The following is a 22391-nucleotide window of genomic DNA, read 5'->3' on the forward strand; positions in this document are numbered from 1 at the left end:
TGACGGGTAAAGATCTATTTGAATAGCCAGAGAGGGTCAGGGGAAGCTAACTCCAGTCCTCAAGGGCCACCAACAGGCCAGGTTTTCAGGATATGGCTGTCTTCGACTGAGCCACCTGTGCTGAAGCTAGGACTGATTGTGTCACCTGTGTTGAAGCAGGGATATCCTGAGAACCTGACCTGTTGGTGGCCCTTGAGGACTGGCGTGGGCCTCCCCTGAGTTAGATGATACATGGTTCTGCTTCTTTAATGTTGAGGTGTAACATAGCCTTGCATGAGTTACCAGAGCATTACTGGCAACAATGGCATTCCATGGGTTAATGAACCAGTGGCGTATAAATATATCCTTTGTTTCCGTTGGCGCCGTGTGTTTAGATAAAGTAAGCGCTTGGCCGGAGCGCTGCACAGAACACGTCTCTGTATTGGTTTTTAATGCTTTTAAGCTTCCAGCTTCCAGTCTGCTTTCTTAATGCATATCGATCACTCGGCACCGCTATCCACAAATAGTTTGCAACGCGTTCTGTAAAAGTAGGGACATGCGAGACGTCCGTGGAATCAAATACTGTACATATTACAGCGCTCCTCCCTTTAGGAGTCTGCTGCGGGTAAAAGGATTGGCCTAACATATATGGAAAACAAAGAACAATTCCTGTGCTCCTACCAATTTGGGCTAAAATATACTAGTGCCGTGTTTACATTGAGAACCTGAGTCTGTGTAACAAAGGGGTCATTTGGTTGCATCTTTTGATCAAAACCTGATTCAAGCCGCCAGCCTCGTCACGGTAACCTCCGTTTAGCAGCTACCTACACTGAATATATGCCATTTCTTACTGTCCTATGAATTAAACATTGTGATGTATGTGAAAGTACCCTTAAGGGGTTAAATAAATGAAGTGCATGCTTATTTGTGATTTAGGGCAGTTAAAAGCTGGCCAAAGCCAGTATCAAAGTTCCCTTATTATAACGAAACTGTGGGCGCAGAAATACCCTAGTGTGACATATTAATATTTACACATATCTCTTCTTTCTGTCAGCCATAAATACTCACCTACTCCTCAGTGTCACGGGAGACCAGGCAATTTACACCTTTATAACCGGGTTCATTCACTGAGCACAACAAGGTAATAAAATAAATTGTAGTTTATTCGCATAAATTCGCTTACACACAATGGAACACAAAATACAGATAAAAAGACACACTTACTGTGGGTCTGGGGTCCAAAACTAGACTTTCCTAGGTGCAGGGAACTCTAAATAAGAGTTTTACCCTGACCGGGACTTAGCCCGGAATCTCCTGGTTCCCAAATCTGCGTGAAGTTCCACACGACACCGCTCCCTTCCTTTCTGAGAACTTGGACATTCTTGAGTTAGTACCAAACTCCTGGAACTAAAATCGGCATGAAATTACAGCCGCGTCGGCTACTTTTTGATATTGAGAACTTGGCCACAAAAAGTCGGGACTTAGTCTCAGGCGGGCAGACTTTTCAGGCATGAAATCGAAGCCGGTTGCTCTGCTATTCGCGCAAGAGCAACTTTGAAAAGCCCGCCCCGCACTCTTACTACTGGGGAACTCCAATCTGATTGGCTCACAGATTCTTTATGGTATTCCGGGTTTCATTCATGAAACTAAGCAGCCAATAATCGCATGGGAACTTTCCCAGCAACCAATCAGAGACCAGCCGACTAGAAAAGCTGGGTCAGTGGGAGATATGAAATTGCCAAGGGACATGCGCAAGTCTGCCACCTCCGTCCCTGGCTATCTCAATGCCACCCGCTGGGCAGGCTCCACTAGGTCTGTCAGAGCAAATGGCAGCGCGGACAACTGCCATTGTTCTCATGACCTTGTTACTTGAGCCCTTCCATGCTGCCCAATTGCATCCCTCTGGTATCCTCTGGCTACGTTGAACTCCGATGTCCAGCAGACTTACTGGCGCCCATGAGTTAGCCCTGGCATCCTGCCTGGACATATGTTCCGAAAATCCCAAGCACATTATAGTATATTAATAAAGTATAGTTTACTACACTCCTAAATCCTGGGTATGGGGAATAGAATAGGAAAGATGTACTTTTATTCCTATCAGCCTCTATTCCCCACACACTATCTCTTGGACTTAGCCTGGACTCCGAGAGTCCCCCACGACCTTATATACAGTTGGGGCACCCACAAACCCAATACAGGTTCTGGGTCACCTGGGCACTAACTGGGGGTACCCCCCTTAACCTAGGGATCCCCACAATTACAGGGACACTTGTTCATCCCTGTGCCCCATTCTCCTTTCTGGGCTGTGCTGAAGCAGGGAACCCTAGCGGTGAGTCGCGCTTGCGTTTTCAAGTGGAGATATTGCCAGGACAAAGTGCCTACATGTATCCGAGAACCAGGCCTGATTCCCGGGTCCCTTCTTAGGGGAACCGACATCTCCGGACCCCGACCTCCTAGGCACATTCTGTCAACAATTCGCTGGCACGCCCGGAAACTCATCCCCCAGCAACCCCTGCTCGCTGGCACGCCCGGAAACTCATCCCCCAGCAACCCCTGCTCGCTGGCACGCCCGGAAACTCATCCCCCAGCAACCCCTGCTCGCTGGCACGCTCGGAAACTCATCCCCCAGCAACCCCTGCTCGCTGGCACGCCCGGAAACTCATCCCCCAGCAACCCCTGCTCGCTGGCACGCACGGAAACTCATCCCCCAGCAATCCCTGCTCGCTGGCACGCCCGGAAACTCATCCCCCAGCAATCCCTGCTCGCTGGCACGCACGGAAACTCATCCCCCAGCAACCCCTGCTCGCTGGCACGCCCGGAAACTCATCCCCCAGCAACCCCTGCTCGCTGGCACGCCCGGAAACTCATCCCCCAGCAACCCCTGCTCGCTGGCACGTCCGGAAACTCATCCCCCAGCAATCCCTGCTCGCTGGCACGCCCAGAAACTCATCCCCCAGCAACCCCTGCTCGCTGGCACGCCCGGAAACTCATACCCCAGCAATCCCTGCTCGCTGGCACGCCCGGAAACTCATCCCCCAGCAATCCCTGCTCGCTGGCACGCCCAGAAACTCATCCCCCAGCAACCCCTGCTCGCTGGCATGCCCGGAAACTCATCCCCCAGCAATCCCTGCTCGCTGACATGCCCAGAAACTCATCCCCCAGCAATCCCTGCTCGCTGGCACGCCCAGAAACTCATCCCCCAGCAACCCCTGCTCGCTGGCACGCCCGGAAACTCATCCCCCAGCAATCCCTGCTCGCTGACATGCCCAGAAACTCATCCCCCAGCAATCCCTGCTCGCTGGCACGCCCAGAAACTCATCCCCCAGCAACCCCTGCTCGCTGGCACGCCCGGAAACTCATCCCCCAGCAACCCCTGCTCGCTGGCACGCCCGGAAACTCATCCCCCAGCAATCCCTGCTCGCTGGCACGCCCGGAAACTCATCCCCCAGCAACCCCTGCTCGCTGGCATGCCCAGAAACTCATTCCCCTGCTCGCTGGCACGCCCGGAAACTCATCCCCCAGCAACCCCTGCTCGCTGGCACGCCCGGAAACTCATCCCCCAGCAATCCCTGCTCGCTGACATGCCCAGAAACTCATCCCCCAGCAATCCCTGCTCGCTGGCACGCCCAGAAACTCATCCCCCAGCAACCCCTGCTCGCTGGCACGCCCGGAAACTCATCCCCCAGCAATCCCTGCTCGCTGGCACGCCCGGAAACTCATCCCCCAGCAATCCCTGCTCGCTGGCATGCCCGGAAACTCATGCCCCAGCAATCCCTGCTCGCTGGCACGCCCGGAAACTCATCCCCTAGCAACCCCTGCTCGCTGGCATGCCCGGAAAGGGAGAAACACAACAAATACTTCTTATTACCAATGAACCATTGCACGGTTTCATTGTTACTGGGCACAAGAGCCAACTCTCTTGAACCCTTATACTCGGACCAGGGGTATCCAAAACGGGCGTAACCTTTTATTTGAGAGCCTGGTTACCCCCTCCCGTCACAGCTTGTTAAGAGGTCAGTAGTCTAGATCAGGGTATATACCAGGGCCCTTTAACTGGCGGCCCAATGTGGCCCCCTGAGGCTCGGGGAGACCGGCCCTCGGACTGTCTGATCCTTCTATTAGCAGTGCAATGTGTATAGTGACATTCTCTTGTAAGCACAGGTAATGCAAATATATGTGGTACAGGTGTTGGAAAAGCTTGCGTAAATCTTTAAATGCAACCAAAATGACATTACAAACCTCGTGAGGTCCCACTGCTGCTAATTGTTAACGCGCTCTCTTGTATATACCCATGCAGTCTGTCTTGTCTTCATGACTGAAGCAAAACACTTTCCCTGTCACTGAATTCTCTACAGCAGGAGTGGCCAACAGGTCAGCTTTTCAGGATATCCCTGCTTCAGCACGTGGCGGAGTCTTCAACTGAGCCACTGATTGTGCCACCTGTGCTGAACCGGTACGTCCTTAATACCTGGCCTGTTGTGGCCCGTGAGGACTGGCATTGGCCACCCGTGCTGTACAATATGTTATGCTGGTGTTTGCAGTATTTTCCCATTCGGATGTGATTCCTGTCAGCAGTCAGTGATCAGGCCTAAGGTTTCTTTTATGTCATCCTGATGTGTGGAAGATAAACTCCTCATGCCAGCTAAAAGCAGGACAAGGGGTTCCAGTAGATTAGGAATATGAAAGCAACCTTGAATATTGGATCCAGTAAAAGTCGAGATTCATAATGTGAAAACTGTTACCCTTCAGGGTAATGATTAGATAATTGTTGCTCTGTAATTAAAACCCAGGGAAAATTTCCCTTTGAAACATGCTGATCAAAATGATAAAAGTACAGATTTCCTGGGTCTCTTGGTGACGGGAGAATTGCAATGATATAGAGAATATTTGCCACGTCTTGGTCATGTTGAATGTTTGTAAAACGGAGTGCTCTTTACTACCTGCTTCCCTACAAAGTACATCTCTGATCTGCTTTTAAACCACTTTAAGTTCTGTCAAAATATGCGGCAGTATTCACAATGTGCTGAGTGGACCATGTTCTTGTGAGAAGAACCCTTTGCTTAGCCAGGTCCCGAGGAGGGCCTTACTTCCACTAGAATCACAAAAGCAGAACATACTTTGTAATGTTAAGGGGGAGAAGAAAACTTTGGCTGGCCATCTAAAAAAAATATGTATACATACATGTCCCAAGGGGTCTTTGTATGTACCTGGCGTGAATTCATCGGTGACATCATGCACATAGCCTGGTGGCAGATATGGACAGTCAGATAGCTATAAAGTTTAGACCAAAAGCAGACAAAGAAAGTGTCAGTTGGCATGCGGCGAAAGTAAGAATGCGGGAAAGTGAGGCGGAAATAATTAATGACATCATATGGTATTAAATAAAGATGTTGGGGGGGAATACGTCAAACCCGTGTGCAGACTAGGAAAATGGAGAAGTAAAGCTCTTATGTCTGCAATATCTATGCAGTGCCATCTACCAGCGCCCTGGGGTATGTCTTTTATCCAAGATATACAATATGTCGCACTTTCTTACAGACAACTGATCAGTACTGCAAACCAGGGAGTTTTAACCCTTGTTATTTAACTTAACAAACAGAACACTTTGAGGTTATATTGTTATGCGTTTGTATGTATACAGGAGCGAACTTCTCCGCATTCATTCAAACATTGCGGTTCATCCAAGGCATCATTCTAATAGCCGGTGTGCGGTGTGTTTTTGTTGCCATTTGGAAATACCTTTTAATGGACCAACAGGAGGCTCCAACATAGATGTAACAATGTGCAACGGGTTTCTAAACCCTCAGAGGTCTCTCTTTCAGTAGGGAGGGATCACACAGTTACCAAGCGAGTATTCATGGATATATGTACGGACATTCACTCTGGTGCCATACCGGTTATCGATCCTGTGTTAACTGCAACGCAAATAACCGTGAGTAAATGCGGGATCGAGGAGCGATAACCGGCAGCACAGATGAGTAAATCCCAGAGTTTGTCATCGCACCTCTGATTCACCGCCCCGCTGCCATGTCCTCCACTAAAAACCAGCGCATTCAGGCCAATCCTCTCACTCCTCCTCCGTTGAAAGACTCCTGTGTTTTTCTCCTCCCATGCACGGCCCCCGAGGTATTACGGTTATTTAATATACGGTACCAGATGCTCTGCCCCAACGTGTGTGAGAGATAATACAACACAATGGAATATTTCATTAACCAGCACGTGCTGCTACAATAGGGCGAGGGGTCGTCGCCTGGAAGAGCTAGCACTCTATATGGAAGAAGGTTGGTGTTGAAGCACAAAGTATGTTAGTGGGGAGAGGCTGTTGGTGGGTAATGTCTGTGGCTGAATTACGCGGTGTCATGGTGGAGACTGGAAGAAGAGAAGTTGGGTAGGTTTCTTCCATAACCTTTTGAGGGCCACAGCCACGTCGGCACATTGCGATCTCGTGACCGCAGCGTCACTGATGATGTGAACCGAAGTGAACGCCTTTTCTGTCTCCACAGGAGCGCACGACGGGATCTCCCCATGAAATTGACATGAAAGCCCTTGACGTAACCACTGTCATGGGGCCCCCAGAGTGTCAGATCTCTTGATGTGGTGGCTACATCATGGGGGGCACCCAATGGGTTCAAAGGGGCAATCCCACGTGGCAGGCACAGTAACAGGTTTTTAAATAGAAAAATTATAAATGTAATTGGCTGCCTTTTTAGAAAGATTTAATGTGCGGACTTAAGGGCATATGAGGGCCACCACTGTCAATGGTCCTTCTACTCCAGTTACCGTTGGAAACTCAAGCTTCACCACTACTTACCCTAGATAAGGGTAGCTGGCATCACTGAGGCCCCACACAACCACGTCCTCCAGTGGCTACAACGGCAGATGTTTGAGGTACCGATCGACCCAGGGTTTAAAAATGATGGGATACCCGAGACCCACTATCCAGGATTGCATTGAATACTCGTCCCTCGATTGTCAACTTCACACGGTCCAAGGAGGCCTTTGGACAGGTGGGATTGTTCCGGTCTCTTAGCAGGGATAGTCTTTGCAGAGCCTTGCTTCATCTGGTTCCTTTTTCCGTTACCCTGGTTGGGCTCGGACCAGAAGAAACTCTTAATCACATACTGCAGATTTTCTCGTTTTCCACAGTCCTTGGCATAGTGTCCCTCTTCTCCACACTTATAGCAGAAGTTAAGTCTAGTGTCGGATTCGGGGGTCCTCTTGTACTCATCCCCCTTCTATAGGGAGTCTCTTTCCTGGGACTTTCTCCTCGTTCCGGCCGGGTATCGTCTCTCGGCACCTCTTATCTGTAATGAGACCAGGAGCTCCAGCACTGCGCCAGGGAACTCGCCCGCTTTGTCCACTTTCTTGTTTCGTGTGAAACCCAGTGGGAACTTTAAGTTTAATAGGATGTAATTATTTTTGGAGATTAAAAAAGGAATTTTATCTTTTTTTCCAATTAAAAATTGATAAAAGTGAAAGGCTTTATAAGTTGTTTGATACATAACCATATTTTGTGGCATACATGTTGACCTGCAAAGTGTGGCCATCAATATGTAGGCCGCATCACATGTCCTTTATGCGCAAGATTTCTGGAACACAGACGAAATATATGGTTAAATAGGATTGATATCATTCATGTATCTGTTAATTGGTGTATTGATTGTGTATTGTATTGCCGTGCATCTTAAAAAAGTTCTCTGTATGGTTCCTTAAGTCATACCCTCCCTGATGAAGTCACTGTAACAGGTGATGAAACGCGTCGGGACACGTGACTTTTTTTCCCTGTTGATCCAACGTGGTGATATTCCGCATGGACGAGAGGCCGCCGCAGTAACGAGGTGATATTCCGCATGGACGGGAGGCCGCCGCAGTAACGAGGTGATATCCTGCATGGACGGGAGACCGCTGCAGTAACGAGGTGATATTCCGCATGGACGGGAGGACGCCACAGTAACGTGGTGATATCCCGCATGGACGAGAGGCTGCCGCAGTAACGAGGTGATATTCCGCATGGATGGGAGGCCGATGCAGTAACGAGGTGATATTCCGGATGGACTCGGCAGTAACGAGGTGATATTCCGCATGGACGGGAGAACGCCACAGTAACGAGGTGATATTCCGCATGGACGGGAGACCGCCGCAGTAACGAGGCGATATTCCGCATGGACGGGAGGCCGCCGCAGTAACGAGGCGATATTCCGCATGGACAGGAGGCCGCTGCAGTAACGAGGCGATATTCCGCATGGACGAGAGACCGCCGCAGTAACGAGGTGATATTCCGCATGGATGGGAGGCCGATGCAGTAACGAGGTGATATTCCGGATGGACTCGGCAGTAACGAGGTGATATTCCGCATGGACGGGAGAACGCCACAGTAACGAGGTGATATTCCGCATGGACGGGAGACCGCCGCAGTAACGAGGCGATATTCCGCATGGACGGGAGGCCGCCGCAGTAACGAGGCGATATTCCGCATGGACGGGAGGCCGCTGCAGTAACGAGGTGATATCCCGCATGGACGGGAGACCGCTGCAGTAACAAGGTGATATTCCGCATTGACGGGAGAACGCCGCAGTAACGAGGTGATATTCCGCATGGACGGGAGAACGCCGCAGTAACGAGGTGATATTCCGCATGGACAGGAGGCCGCCGCAGTAACGAGGTAATATTCCGCATGGACGGGAGGCCTCCGCAGTAACGAGGTGATATTCCGCATGGACGGGAGGCCGCCGCAGTAACGAGGTAATATTCCGCATGGACGGGAGGCCTCCGCAGTAACGAGGTGATATTCCGCATGGACGGGAGGTCGATGCAGTAACGAGGTGATATTCCGCATCGACGGGAGAACGCCGCAGTAACGAGGCGATATTCCGCATGGACGGGAGGCCGCTGCAGTAACGAGGTGATATCCCGCATGGACGGGAGTACGCTGCAGTAACGAGGGGATATTCTGCATGGATGGGAGAACGCCGCAGTAACGAGGGGATATTTCGCATGGACGGGAGGCCGCCGCAGTAACGAGGCGATATTCCGCATGGACGGGAGAACGCCGCAGTAACGAGGTGATATTCCGCATGGACGGGAGGCCGCCGCAGTAAAGAGGTGATATTCCGCATGGACAGGAGGACTCGGCAGTAACAAGGTGATATTCCGCATGGACGGGAGACCGCCGCAGTAACGAGGTGATATTTCGCATGGACGGGAGGCCGCCGCAGTAAAGAGGTGATATTCCGCATGGACGGGAGGCCGCCGCAGTAACGAGGTGATATTCCGCATGGACGGGAGGCCGCTGCAGTAACGAGGTGATATTCCGCATGGACGGGAGGCCGCTGCAGTAACGAGGTGATATTCCGCATGGACGGGAGGCCGCCGCAGTGACGAGGTGATATTCTGCATGGACGGGAGGCCGCTGCAGTAACGAGGTGATATCCCGCATGGACGGGAGGCCGCTGCAGTAACGAGGTGATATTCCGCATGGACGGGAGGCCGCCGCAGTAACGAGGTGATATTCCGCATGGGCGGGAGACCGCCGCAGTAACAAGGTGATATTCCGCATGGACGGGAGGCCGCCGCAGTAACGATGTGATATTTCGCATGGACAGGAGGACGCTGCAGTAACTAGGGGATATTCCGCATGGAGGGGAGGCCGCCGCTGTAACGAGGGGATGTTCCGCATGGACGGGAGGCCGCCGCAGTAACGATGTGATATTTCGCATGGACAGGAGGACGCTGCAGTAAAGAGGTGATATCCCGCATGGACGGGAGGCCGCCGCAGTAACGATGTGATATTCCGCATGGGCGGGAGACCGCCGCAGTAACAAGGTGATATTCCGCATGGACGGGAGGCCGCCGCAGTAACGATGTGATATTTCGCATGGACAGGAGGACGCTGCAGTAACTAGGGGATATTCCGCATGGAGGGGAGGCCGCCGCTGTAACGAGGGGATGTTCCGCATGGACGGGAGGCCGCCGCAGTAACGATGTGATATTTCGCATGGACAGGAGGACGCTGCAGTAAAGAGGTGATATCCCGCATGGACGGGAGGCCGCCGCAGTAACGATGTGATATTTCGCATGGACAGGAGGACGCTGCAGTAAAGAGGTGATATCCCGCATGGACGGGAGGCCGCCACAGTGAGTGCACTGTGGTGAAAATCACTGTGAGCTTAGGTGGATCTGTGTGTGTATGTCTTTATTTCTATAGCTGCATTAATGTACATAGCGCTTCACTGTAATAATACACGTGACAATCATATAAATTGCAAATAATACAAATTACACATAATGGGAATAAGTGCTTCAGACATAAGTAACATTAAGGAAAAGGAGTCCCTGCTCCGAAGAGCTTACAATCTAATTGGTAGGTAGGAAGAACGTACAGATACAGTTGGAGGGAGTTCTGGTAAGTGCATCTGCAGGGGGCCAAGCTTTATGTATCGTGTGTATAGTATCAGCCACAGAGCTACTCGTATGCTTCGTTAAGGAGGTGCGTTTTAAGGTGGGTCTTAAAGGTTGATGGTAGCCTCTAAGTTACCTTCTCAGCAGTCAAGATCCCTGAAAAACTCAGTGGTTACAATGGGATTCGTGTTGAACCTGCAGTACCTCGTGATCACGTTCAGGTGAGGTCACTATACAACCTATTGAGAGGGGTTGTGCTTTACACACAGTGAATGCTTTGAGGTTATTGTACATTGGGACCATTTCATCCACTGCTTGTTCTGTTCGGTGCTTTATACAGCAGCTGAGGCCATTGTACTTCCTACTGTAGCTGATCTTTCCTGTAACAGAAGGCCCTGTGGCAGCCCGTACTCATTACCATCTCGTGTGACATTGAACCCGTTGCTTTGATATAAACATTGGGGAATCGTTTCTGTTTGTTCCTCTAAGTGGGCGTTGTCGCCTTTTTATACGGATTAAAGCACACACTGTTAGAAAAGCAGTCTTTGCTCCGTTATATTTTCTGGATTTATCTCCAGACTCTTTATTTTTTAGATTTTCCTATGTTTTTTTTTGTCTTAAATTATTGTTCCTTTCCTCCTGCCCCTTTTTGCTTTTCACAGTATATACACCTTAACAATTTAGTGTAGTTCTAGTTTTTCAAGAAGTATTTAATTATTACTCATCACATTGGTTAGCTCTTATTTATCTTATTTATTTATATACACGTTAACATATGTACCTAGTTAGTCATTTGGTATAGTTGGAGCAAACACCTTTTTTCTCTTCTACGTGTGTAGAACATCTCTCTCGGACCCCTCATCCACAAGATGAATAAAGTAACTAAATACCGACTATAAATAAATACTATATAGTAAGTCAGTGGTGCTATAAGGGCCAGATTATGTGATGTAAGAAAAAAGAAAGCCCCAAATGATTATTTGGTTATTGCCACTCCTTTGTCATCACAGCCCTTTCACTGCAGCACATATATTCCCCTTGTTTGATATACTCAAGGGTACACACTTTTTCATTTGGGACGTCTTGTCCATCTTTGAATTTATTATTAGAGGATTATTGTCAAGCTATACGTACAGGGGATCTATGCCTGCTTTTAATTATTCCTTGCTTTCTTTTAGACCTTTTGTTCTGTGACAGTTCATTCAATAAAATGTGTATTTGCATATTGATTTGGTATGTTAGAGTGCTATCATTTGGGGCGTTCTTTTTTCTCACATAGTGTGTGTGTATGTGTATATATATATATATATATATATATATCAACTATAAATATTACTGTATGTTCATTTGCATGTCTTAGACAGGTCTGCAACCCTGTCTTTCCCCATTGTCACCCAGCATACAGCGCTTCCACTGCAGCAAGGGATTCTGGGAAATGACATGCAAATGAGCACTCAGTGCCACCTTTTGTCTTAAGCTCGTATTACACAAGCCAATCCTCAAGCCACTGCATGCTGTTTTAAACACAGCTTTTAAACAGAGGCTGGGATGAGATGCAAAGCCATTAGACCTACTCACATACATGTTTCAACCTTGATGGGTATCATCAGTGTGAGGCTGGTCTTAATGGCTTGCAGGTTTGAGACTAGACTAGGTAATCACCACTGTCATTAAGGTTATGGTGGGTAAAAAAAGTGACAAAAACCCTCCACAGTAAAGCATAAAGCAACTGTAAATATTACTGTATGTTCATTTGCATGTCTTAGACAGGTCTGCAACCCTGTCTTTCCCCATTGTCACCCAGCATACAGCGCTTCCACTGCAGCAAGGGATTCTGGGAAATGACATGCAAATGAGCACTCAGTGCCACCTTTTGTCTCAAGCTCGTATTACACAAGCCAATCCTTAAGCCAATGCATGCTGTTTTAAACACAGCTTTTAAACAGAGGCTGGGATGAGATGCAAAGCCATTAGACCTACTCACATACATGTTTCAACCTTGATGGGTATCATCAGTGTGAGGCTGGTCTTAATGGCTAGCAGGTTTGAGACTAGACTAGGTAATCACCACTGTCATTAAGGTTATGGTGGGTAAAAAAAGTGACAAAAACCCTCCACAGTAAAGCATAAAGCAACTGTAAATATTACTGTATGTTCATTTGCATGTCTTAGACAGGTCTGCAACCCTGTCTTTCCCCATTGTCACCCAGCATACAGCACTTCCACTGCAGCAAGGGATTCTGGGAAATGACATGCAAATGAGCACTCAGTGCCACCTTTTGTCTCAAGCTCGTATTACACAAGCCAATCCTCAAGCCAATGCATGCTGTTTTAAACACAGCTTTTAAACAGAGGCTGGGATGAGATGCAAAGCCATTAGACCTACTCACATACATGTTTCAACCTTGATGGGTATCATCAGTGTGAGGCTGGTCTTAATGGCTTGCAGGTTTGAGACTAGACTAGGTAATCACCACTGTCATTAAGGTTATGGTGGGTAAAAAAAGTGACAAAAACCCTCCACAGTAAAGCATAAAGCTTTATATATATATATCCACACACTACCTGGCGCTGCTCGGGAATTCTAAGAAACCATCCTCATCCCTCCTCTCCCCCCCTACTCCCTTCTCCCCCCCCCCCTCCCATCACTTTCCTTTAATACCTTATGATGCCCCCCATTCTTTCCACCTCTCGCCCCTTCTCCAGCGTTCTTACTTTCTCCTCACGCGCCAACTTCTTTCTTCTTCTGCTTACTGTGTAAACGTTATAGCTATCTGACTCCTTTTCTGCCACCAGGCTATGTGCATTATGATGTCACCAGTATGATGTCGCGTGTCAGATATCTATACCCGCCAGGTACAACACCCAGTGGGTTGAGTTGCTTAGAGCAATTGTAATAACGCATAGAGTTAAAATAGAATGTATCCAAACCGTGACCGTTCATCTGATTTAGAAAAAGGAACCCTTCCAGGTTTGTTTGCCCGAGGTCTTACAGTTTGGGTGCGCATGATGAGACACACAGACACACGTTCTGAAATACTTTTGTGTGTAAAGTATTGTAATAGTCTGAATTTCCCAGGGCCCAGTGAGAAGACTGCACATTTAAAAGTAACTTTCAGGCTGATTAACTCTTTCTTAGGCCTGGGACATAGTGAGTTTTAGGCCTCGGGCATGGTCAGCGCTTATGCGCTGACCCTTGCTGAGGCGTGCTGCTGCTCGGCACTGAGCCCCTGCAGCCGCAATGAGAGCGGCTTTAGCAGGGGCTCGCGCACGCATCCGCACGCTTGGGGAAGCGTGTGTTTGACGGAGTTTTGAAATTTGGCACTCGCCGGACGGAGCGCAGGGCCGGTCACGTGAGCGGTTCGCCCAATGAGGGCGAACCAGCTCCGTGACATCACTGGCCCGCCCCCAGACCCGCCTACGGACGGCGCGCTGTTTAAGGCCCGGGAAAGCACCGCTTTCCCTGAGCCTCAGCGTGCCTCCGCACTGACAAACCTACTATGTCCCAGGCCTTAAGCTCGCTGAGGCGGGCAGAGCCGCGCTGAGCAGATGCAGAAAGCCCCTGCATCTGTCATCAGCGCGGCTATAGTTTCTCCCTCCGCATGCGCGCTGATGCGTGCGGAGGCTGAGAAACTTTGCCGAGACAGGCAGGTTTCAAATTTGCCGCTCGGGGAAGCGATGTGAGCGGTCACGTGACCGCTGACATCCAATGGGAGCGAGGGACTAGCCTCGTCTCCCGCTCCGCCTCCTGGCACGCCTCTGCTCCGCCCGCCCCCTGAGCGAGCTCACTGCCTCGCCTGCAAGGACAGGAAAAAGCACCATTTTGGAGCAGGCGAGGCAGAGCAGGAGCGCGGCTCAGCGCTGTTTGCTCCTCTATGTCCCAGGCCTAAAAGGGAGCCAGTAGTATAAAAGTGTGTGTGTGTGTGTGTGTGTGTGTGTGTGTGTGTGTGTGTGTGTGTGTGTGTGTGTGTGTGTGTGTGTGTGTTTCTCCTACTTCATGAGATGGCCCCTTTGAGTTTGTACTTGTCCATTTAATCTTTTCTAGCTATGATCTTTCATTCTATTACGCCCCGCTGGGATCGGACCAATGATCTTTCATTCTATTACGCCCCGCTGGGATCGGACCAATGATCTTTCATTCTATTACGCCCCGCTGGGATCGGACCAATGTTCTTTCATTCTATTACGCCCCGCTGGGATCGGACCAATGATCTTTCATTCTATTACGCCCCGCTGGGATCGGACCAATGATCTTTCATTCTATTACGCCCCGCTGGGACCGGACCAATGATCTTTCATTCTATTACGCCCCGCTGGGATCGGACCAATGATCTTCCATTCTATTACGCCTCGCTGGGATCGGGCCAATGATCTTTCATTCTATTACGCCCCGCTGGGATCGGACCAATGATCTTCCATTCTATTACGCCTCGCTGGGATCGGGCCAATGATCTTTCATTCTATTACGCCCCGCTGGGATCGGACCAATGATCTTTCATTCTATTACGCCCCGCTGGGATCGGACCAATGATCTTTCATTCTATTACGCCCCGCTGGGATCGGACCAATGATCTTTCATTCTATTACGCCCCGCTGGGACCGGAACAATGATCTCTCATTCTATTACGCCCCGCTGGGATCGGACCAATGATCTTTCATTCTATTACGCCCCGCTGGGATCGGACCAATGATCTTTCATTCTATTACGCCTCGCTGGGATCGGGCCAATGATCTTTCATTCTATTACGCCCCGCTGGGATCGGGCCAATGATCTTCCATTCTATTACGCCCCGCTGGGACCGGGCCAATGATCTTTCATTCTATTACGCCCCGCTGGGATCGGGCCAATGATCTTTCATTCTATTACGCCCCGCTGGGATCGGACCAATGATCTTTCATTCTATTACGCCCCGCTGGGATCGGGCCAATGATCTTCCATTCTATTACGCCCCGCTGGGATCGGGCCAATGATCTTTCATTCTATTACGCCCCGCTGGGATCGGGCCAATGATCTTTCATTCTATTACGCCCCGCTGGGACCGGACCAATGATCTCTCATTCTATTACGCCCCGCTGGGATCGGGCCAATGATCTTCCATTCTATTACGCCCCGCTGGGATCGGAACAATGATCTTTCATTCTATTACGCCCCGCTGGGATCGGACCAATGATCTTTCATTCTATTACGCCCCGCTGGGATCGGACCAATGATCTTTCATTCTATTACGCCCCGCTGGGACCGGACCAATGATCTTTCATTCTATTACGCCCCGCTGGGATCGGACCAATGATCTTTCATTCTATTACGCCCCGCTGGGATCGGACCAATGATCTTTCATTCTATTACGCCCCGCTGGGATCGGGCCAATGATCTTCCATTCTATTACGCCCCGCTGGGACCGGGCCAATGATCTCATTCTATTACGCCCCGCTGGGATCGGACCAATGATCTTTCATTCTATTACGCCCCGCTGGGACCGGACCAATGATCTTTCATTCTATTACGCCCCGCTGGGATCGGACCAATGATCTTTCATTCTATTACGCCCCGCTGGGATCGGACCAATGATCTTTCATTCTATTACGCCTCGCTGGGATCGGGCCAATGATCTTTCATTCTATTACGCCCCGCTGGGATCGGACCAATGATCTTTCATTCTATTACGCCTCGCTGGGATCGGGCCAATGATCTTTCATTCTATTACGCCCCGCTGGGACCGGGCCAATGATCTTTCATTCTATTACGCCCCGCTGGGATCGGAACAATGATCTTTCATTCTATTACGCCCCGCTGGGATCGGACCAATGATCTTCCATTCTATTACGCCCCGCTGGGACCGGGCCAATGATCTTCCATTCTATTACGCCCCGCTGGGATCGGACCAATGATCTCTCATTCTATTACGCCCCGCTGGGATCGGGCCAATGATCTTTCATTCTATTACGCCCCGCTGGGATCGGACCAATGATCTCTCATTCTATTACGCCCCGCTGGGATCGGAACAATGATCTTTCATTCTATTACGCCCCGCTGGGATCGGACCAATGATCTTTCATTCTATTACGCCCCGCTGGGATCGGACCAATGATCTTTCATTCTATTACGCCCCGCTGGGATCGGGCCAATGATCTTTCATTCTATTACGCCCCGCTGGGATCGGGCCAATGATCTCATTCTATTACGCCCCGCTGGGACCGGGCCAATGATCTTTCATTCTATTACGCCCCGCTGGGATCGGAACAATGATCTTTCATTCTATTACGCCCCGCCGGGATCGGACCAATGATCTCATTCTATTACGCCCCGCTGGGATCGGACCAATGATCTCTCATTCTATTACGCCCCGCTGGGATCGGGCCAATGATCTTTCATTCTATTACGCCCCGCTGGGACCGGGCCAATGATCTTTCATTCTATTACGCCCCGCTGGGATCGGGCCAATGATCTTTCATTCTATTACGCCCCGCTGGGATCGGGCCAATGATCTTTCATTCTATTACGCCCCGCTGGGATCGGGCCAATGATCTTCCATTCTATTACGCCCCGCTGGGATCGGGCCAATGATCTTCCATTCTATTACGCCCCGCTGGGATCGGACCAATGATCTTTCATTCTATTACGCCCCGCTGGGATCGGGCCAATGATCTTTCATTCTATTACGCCCCGCTGGGATCGGACCAATGATCTTTCATTCTATTACGCCCCGCTGGGACCGGGCCAATGATCTTCCATTCTATTACGCCCCGCTGGGATCGGGCCAATGATCTTTCATTCTATTACGCCCCGCTGGGATCGGACCAATGATCTTTCATTCTATTACGCCCCGCTGGGATCGGGCCAATGATCTTCCATTCTATTACGCCCCGCTGGGATCGGGCCAATGATCTTTCATTCTATTACGCCCCGCTGGGATCGGGCCAATGATCTTTCATTCTATTACGCCCCGCTGGGATCGGACCAATGATCTCATTCTATTATGCCCCGCTGGGATCGGAACAATGATCTTCCATTCTATTACGCCCCGCTGGGATCGGGCCAATGATCTTTCATTCTATTACGCCCCGCTGGGATCGGAACAATGATCTTTCATTCTATTACGCCCCGCTGGGATCGGACCAATGATCTTTCATTCTATTACGCCCCGCTGGGATCGGGCCAATGATCTTCCATTCTATTACGCCCCGCTGGGATCGGGCCAATGATCTTCCATTCTATTACGCCCCGCTGGGATCGGACCAATGATCTTTCATTCTATTACGCCCCGCTGGGATCGGGCCAATGATCTTCCATTCTATTACGCCCCGCTGGGATCGGGCCAATGATCTTTCATTCTATTACGCCCCGCTGGGATCGGGCCAATGATCTTTCATTCTATTACACCCCGCTGGGATCGGACCAATGATCTTTCATTCTATTACGCCCCGCTGGGACCGGGCCAATGATCTTCCATTCTATTACGCCCCGCTGGGATCGGGCCAATGATCTTTCATTCTATTACGCCCCGCTGGGATCGGACCAATGATCTCATTCTATTACGCCCCGCTGGGACCGGACCAATGATCTTTCATTCTATTACGCCCCGCTGGGATCGGGCCAATGATCTTTCATTCTATTACGCCCCGCTGGGATCGGGCCAATGATCTTTCATTCTATTACGCCCCGCTGGGATCGGACCAATGATCTTTCATTCTATTACGCCCCGCTGGGACCGGGCCAATGATCTTCCATTCTATTACGCCCCGCTGGGATCGGGCCAATGATCTTTCATTCTATTACGCCCCGCTGGGATCGGACCAATGATCTCATTCTATTACGCCCCGCTGGGATCGGAACAATGATCTTCCATTCTATTACGCCCCGCTGGGACCGGACCAATGATCTTTCATTCTATTACGCCCCGCTGGGATCGGAACAATGATCTTTCATTCTATTACGCACCGCTGGGATCGGGCCAATGATCTCATTCTATTACGCCCCGCTGGGATCGGGCCAATGATCTTTCATTCTATTACGCCCCGCTGGGATCGGACCAATGATCTCATTCTATTACGCCCCGCTGGGACCGGACCAATGATCTTTCATTCTATTACGCCCCGCTGGGATCGGGCCAATGATCTTTCATTCTATTACGCCCCGCTGGGATCGGGCCAATGATCTCATTCTATTACGCCCCGCTGGGATCGGGCCAATGATCTTTCATTCTATTACGCCCCGCTGGGATCGGACCAATGATCTTTCATTCTATTACGCCCCGCTGGGACCGGACCAATGATCTTTCATTCTATTACGCCTCGCTGGGACCGGACCAATGATCTTCCATTCTATTACGCCTCGCTGGGATCGGGCCAATGATCTTTCATTCTATTACGCCCCGCTGGGATCGGGCCAATGATCTTTCATTCTATTACGCCTCGCTGGGATCGGACCAATGATCTTTCATTCTATTACGCCCCGCTGGGATCGGACCAATGATCTTTCATTCTATTACGCCCCGCTGGGATCGGACCAATGATCTTTCATTCTATTACGCCCCGCTGGGATCGGACCAATGATCTTTCATTCTATTACGCCTCGCTGGGATCGGGCCAATGATCTTTCATTCTATTACGCCCCGCTGGGATCGGGCCAATGATCTTCCATTCTATTACGCCCCGCTGGGACCGGGCCAATGATCTTTCATTCTATTACGCCCCGCTGGGATCGGGCCAATGATCTTTCATTCTATTACGCCCCGCTGGGACCGGACCAATGATCTTTCATTCTATTACGCCCCGCTGGGATCGGACCAATGATCTCATTCTATTACGCCCCGCTGGGATCGGACCAATGATCTTTCATTCTATTACGCCCCGCTGGGATCGGGCCAATGATCTTTCATTCTATTACGCCCCGCTGGGACCGGACCAATGATCTCTCATTCTATTACGCCCCGCTGGGACCGGGCCAATGATCTTCCATTCTATTACGCCCCGCTGGGATCGGAACAATGATCTTTCATTCTATTACGCCCCGCTGGGATCGGGCCAATGATCTTCCATTCTATTACGCCCCGCTGGGATCGGAACAATGATCTCTCATTCTATTACGCCCCGCTGGGATCGGACCAATGATCTTTCATTCTATTACGCCCCGCTGGGATCGGACCAATGATCTTTCATTCTATTACGCCCCGCTGGGATCGGAACAATGATCTCTCATTCTATTACGCCCCGCTGGGATCGGAACAATGATCTCTCATTCTATTACGCCCCGCTGGGATCGGGCCAATGATCTTCCATTCTATTACGCCCCGCTGGGATCGGAACAATGATCTCTCATTCTATTACGCCCCGCTGGGATCGGACCAATGATCTTTCATTCTATTACGCCCCGCTGGGATCGGACCAATGATCTTTCATTCTATTACGCCCCGCTGGGACCGGACCAATGATCTTTCATTCTATTACGCCCCGCTGGGATCGGGCCAATGATCTCATTCTATTACGCCCCGCTGGGACCGGGCCAATGATCTTTCATTCTATTACGCCCCGCTGGGATCGGGCCAATGATCTCATTCTATTACGCCCCGCTGGGACCGGGCCAATGATCTTTCATTCTATTACGCCCCGCTGGGATCGGACCAATGATCTCTCATTCTATTACGCCCCGCTGGGATCGGGCCAATGATCTTTCATTCTATTACGCCCCGCTGGGATCGGACCAATGATCTCATTCTATTACGCCTCGCTGGGATCGGACCAATGATCTCTCATTCTATTACGCCCCGCTGGGATCGGAACAATGATCTTTCATTCTATTACGCCCCGCTGGGATCGGACCAATGATCTTTCATTCTATTACGCCCCGCTGGGATCGGACCAATGATCTTTCATTCTATTACGCCCCGCTGGGACCGGACCAATGATCTTTCATTCTGTTACGCCCCGCTGGGATCGGGCCAATGATCTCATTCTATTACGCCCCGCTGGGATCGGGCCAATGATCTCATTCTATTACGCCCCGCTGGGATCGGGCCAATGATCTCATTCTATTACGCCCCGCTGGGATCGGACCAATGATCTTTCATTCTATTACGCCCCGCTGGGATCGGACCAATGATCTTTCATTCTATTACGCCCCGCTGGGACCGGACCAATGATCTTTCATTCTGTTACGCCCCGCTGGGATCGGACCAATGATCTTCCATTCTATTACGCCCCGCTGGGATCGGACCAATGATCTCATTCTATTACGCCCCGCTGGGACCGGGCCAATGATCTTTCATTCTATTACGCCCCGCTGGGATCGGGCCAATGATCTCATTCTATTACGCCCCGCTGGGACCGGGCCAATGATCTTTCATTCTATTACGCCCCGCTGGGATCGGAACAATGATCTTTCATTCTATTACGCCCCGCTGGGATCGGGCCAATGATCTTTCATTCTATTACGCCCCGCTGGGATCGGACCAATGATCTTTCATTCTATTACGCCCCGCTGGGATCGGGCCAATGATCTCATTCTATTACGCCCCGCTGGGATCGGACCAATGATCTTTCATTCTATTACGCCCCGCTGGGATCGGGCCAATGATCTTTCATTCTATTACGCCCCGCTGGGATCGGACCAATGATCTCATTCTATTACGCCCCGCTGGGACCGGACCAATGATCTTTCATTCTATTACGCCCCGCTGGGATCGGACCAATGATCTTTCATTCTATTACGCCCCGCTGGGATCGGGCCAATGATCTTCCATTCTATTACGCCCCGCTGGGATCGGGCCAATGATCTTTCATTCTATTACGCCCCGCTGGGATCGGGCCAATGATCTTCCATTCTATTACGCCCCGCTGGGATCGGGCCAATGATCTTTCATTCTATTACGCCCCGCTGGGATCGGGCCAATGATCTTTCATTCTATTACGCCCCGCTGGGATCGGGCCAATGATCTTTCATTCTGTTACGCCCCGCTGGGACCGGAACAATGATCTCTCATTCTATTACGCCCGCTGGGATCGGGCCAATGATCTCTCATTCTATTACGCCCCGCTGGGATCGGACCAATGATCTTTCATTCTATTACGCCCCGCTGGGATCGGGCCAATGATCTTTCATTCTATTACGCCCCGCTGGGATCGGACCAATGATCTTTCATTCTATTATTGGCAATAAGCGGGGAGAGGGGGGCAGCCTTGTGTTCCAGATTTGATAAACTGAGGAATATAATCCCGCTTTATTCTAACCTCGTGATTATAGGGGGACTGCAAAAACATTAAATCCATGTTAACCTTTTTTCACCATCACTAGAGGCCGGGACGTGTTCCTCGCCGCCGCCGCCGTGTGGCGCAAAACATGTGAAATCTTCTATTTTTTACATTTTTTTATTAGGTCTGTAGCATTAGATAAGTGACTGCCTGCTTTATTTTATTATTATTATTCATCTCTTAATGTCATTTGTAATGAGTTTTAAAGCATCCTTTGGATTTCTATAGCAGGTTTCGCCCACTGCCCCCGCAGTGCGAGATCTTCTAACACTTTCCAGTTTGGGATCATTTGTTGCCAATATTGAGCTGCAAACTGTAACAATAGATAATGTTATCTTGGAAATACAGGCAGTCCTCGGTTATCCGACACAATGCGTTAATCAAAATGGCGTTGTATAGCGAAACGTTGTAAAGCGAAACACGTCTTTTCATAGGAACACTGTTTAAATGAAAGGTTCCGTTCCTGAAGGCATTTTTCATGCTAAAATACACCAAATATTTTACGCAGACGATAAGATATGCAGCACACACATAAATTATACAGGCATACCCCGCATTAACGTACGCAATGGGACCGGAGCATGTATGTAACACAGGCATACCCCGCATTAACGTACGCAATGGGACCGGAGCGTGTATGTAACACAGGCATACCCCGCATTAACGTACGCATATATACATACCCCGCATTAACGTACGCAATGGGACCGGAGCGTGTATGTAACACAGGCATACCCTGCATTAACGTACGCAATGGGACCGGAGCG

At 50.1% G+C, this 22391-nt stretch overlaps 1 protein-coding gene across 8 annotated transcripts in view; it reads left to right on the forward strand.

Annotated features, from left to right (window-relative positions):
• Positions 1-22391, forward strand: part of DCTN1 (dynactin subunit 1) — a 272607-nt gene that overhangs the window by 77636 nt on the left and 172580 nt on the right. The window lies entirely within an intron of this gene.

The sequence above is a fragment of the Ascaphus truei genome, chromosome 1, assembly GCF_040206685.1.
Source record: "Ascaphus truei isolate aAscTru1 chromosome 1, aAscTru1.hap1, whole genome shotgun sequence".
NCBI classification, from domain to species: Eukaryota; Metazoa; Chordata; class Amphibia; order Anura; family Ascaphidae; genus Ascaphus; species Ascaphus truei.